Source organism: Bison bison, unplaced genomic scaffold (assembly GCF_000754665.1).
Source record: "Bison bison bison isolate TAMUID 2011002044 unplaced genomic scaffold, Bison_UMD1.0 scf7180017864082, whole genome shotgun sequence".
Taxonomy (NCBI): domain Eukaryota; kingdom Metazoa; phylum Chordata; class Mammalia; order Artiodactyla; family Bovidae; genus Bison; species Bison bison.
In genome coordinates, this window is record NW_011494654.1 from 1 (window position 1) to 2,897 (window position 2,897).

Sequence of the window (2,897 nt, forward strand, 5' to 3'; positions counted from 1 at the left end):
AGAGGTATAGAACAGTCTTATGGACTCTGTGGGAGAGGGAGAGGGTGGGAAGATTTGGGAGAATGGCAATGAAACATGTAAAATATCATGTAGGAAACGAGTTGCCAGTCCAGGTTCGATGCATGATGCTGGATGCTTGGGGCTGGTGCACTGGGATGGCCCAGATGGATGGTATGGGGAGGGAGGAGGGAGGAGGGTTCGGGATGGGGAACACATGTATGCCTGTGGCGGATTCATTTTGATATTTGGCAAAACTAATACAATTATGTAAAGTTTAAAAATAAAATAAAATTGGAAGAATTAAAAAAAAAAAAAAATCACGATTCCTGACGAGTATGTTCTTGAAAATGGTGGAAAGTTTTTCTATTTGATAGTGGAGAACATGATGTAGAATATCGGTATTTGGCACAGAATCTGGCTTGGACGATTTGGTTAGATATGAGTACCGGACATGTGATGGAACATTTAAATTTAGTTCAGATGTGTCCTACCAGTTATATAGGTTGTATGCATTGATAAGAAATAACACCTTTTATCTCGTTGCAGCTGAGAAAGCCACATGGGTCACCAACAGCTCTACAGGAGCCACCTGAGAAAATTTGGCCAGAGTTCTCACTCTTGCTGGGTCTGCTCAAACCAGCATGGTCTGATTCGGAAATATGCCACAATACGTGCGGCCAGTGTTTCCAGCCGCATGCTAAGAACATCGGCTTCATTAAGTTGTACTAACCGAACTTCCTTAAATGGAAGGAACACATCAACATTATGCAGCACATTAGCCTTATGCAGAAACAGTACTAGCTCTTTGTATATAAAAGAAAAGCTTTAAAAACTTCAAAAAAAAAAAAAGAAAAGAAAAGAAAAGAAATAGCAGCATTCCTGATCTGTTCGTTTTACTTCCAGGAAATTTGAAGACATTTACAGCATACTTTTTGATGTTAAACAGAACTGAAACTCCAATACTTTGGCCACCTCATGCGAAGAGTTGACTCATTGGAAACGACCCTGATGCTGGGAGGGATTAGGGGCAGGAGGAGAAGGGGACGACAGAGGATGAGATGGCTGGATGGCATCACCAACTTGATGGACATGAGTTTGGGTAAACTCCGGGAGTTGGTGATGGACAGGGATGCCTGGGGTGCTGTGATTCATGGGGTTGCAGAGTTGGACACGACTGAGTGACTGAACTGAACTGAACTGTTGAATGTTTCAGTTCAGTTCAGTTCAGTCACTCAGTCACTCAGAATCCTTAATAACTGACCTCAAGAAAGGAGGTATCACTGCTTTCTCTAAGATATACATGAATGCAGTTATTTCATCGCTGTATTATGGTTTTTGTGTACAGAACTTTCACCTCCTTCATTACATTTATCCCTACATATTAATATTTTATTCTTTTGATTCAACTGTAAATAAGATTATTTTCTTAATTTCTTATGGCTCATTATTAATGTATATAAAAACAAGTGATTTTTGTATATTGGTTTTATACCTTGCATTTTTACTGAATCTATTATTTCTAGCAGGTTTTTTTTTTGTGTGTGAAGAGTTTGTGGTTTTCTATATGTAATATTATATCATCTGCAGAGAGAATTTTACTTCTTCCTTTTCAGTTGTAATGCATTTTAGTTCTTTTTCTTGTCTAATTACTCTGGCTAGTACTATGACTTGCACTACTATGCTGAATACAAGTGGGGGCAGTGGCTTGTTCCTGACTTTAGAGGAACTCATGTTTTCACTGTTGAGTATGACACTAGCTGTAGGCTTGTCATATATGATCTGTATAATGTTAAGGTAATTTCCTTTATGCCTATTTTTAGAGAACTTTTATGATTAATTAATGATAATTTTTTTCAAAAATTTTTGCATCTACTGAAACAATCATATTATTTTTACTCTATTAATGTGATGCATCACACCAATTGATTTGCAGATGTTAAGTTATTCTTGCATTGCAGAGGTAAATCCTACCTGGTCACGGCATATGATCTTTTTAATGTATTGTTCAATTGGTTTGCTACTATTTTGTTGAGGAATTTTGCATCTGTGTTCATCAGAGATGTGTGTGTGTGTTTGTGTGCTAACTCACTGCAGTTGTGTTCAACTTTGTGACATTATGGACTATAGCCCCGCAGGCTTCTCTGTCCATGGGATTTGCCATGTAAGAATACTGGAATGGATTTCCTTCTCCAGGGTATCTTTCCAACTTAGGGATCAAATCTACATCTTCTGCATTACAAGCAGATTCTTTACCACTGAGCCACCTGGGATGCCCTTTTGCTGTGTATACATGTGTGAAAATTTGTTTCCAGACATTTAAGCAAAGAACTTTTGGAGTCTCCAACATCTATCTTCTCTAGTAGAAAGCAACTATTGTACCTGAAACTCAATGTACAGTTTTCCATTTTTAAGTATGCAAATTTGACTGAATATCCTCACCTGTCATACTCTCAATATTACTAGTAGACTTTTTAAGTAATTAGTTTCACCTCTCCTTGGAAAATGGTACGTCATTTAGTTCTAAGTCCTCAAATTTATAATAAATTGTCAAGACACTGGGTGTCACCAAGCCTCCAACATAATTTCTAAATTTCATTTTTAATGTGAGCTTTGTGCAGTAAGCACATTGTACTGTGTGGTTTGAACCAGAAAAAGCATAATGAGAAAAACATATGCAATCTACTTAAAAGACATAGTTATCATAAAATTTTAGTCACCTAATGATACAACATTTACATTCTTAAATCAAACATTGCTTGAAATGCAAGTGGAAATTGCCAGAAAGATGGTTATATTTCTTTTCATTCCAGTTAACTTGGCCAGTTAAACAATCTCTTAATGGTGTCTCTTGTCCTGCTCACTGCAGTGATTTATTCTGATTTCTATCTTGTTGAGCT

The 2,897-nt window shown here is 37.1% G+C and overlaps 1 pseudogene; it reads left to right on the forward strand.

Annotated features, from left to right (window-relative positions):
* Nucleotides 1–559: 559 nt before the first annotated feature.
* On the forward strand, nt 560–729 carry LOC104987102 (annotated as a pseudogene).
* The last annotated feature ends 2,168 nt before the right edge of the window (nt 730–2,897 follow it).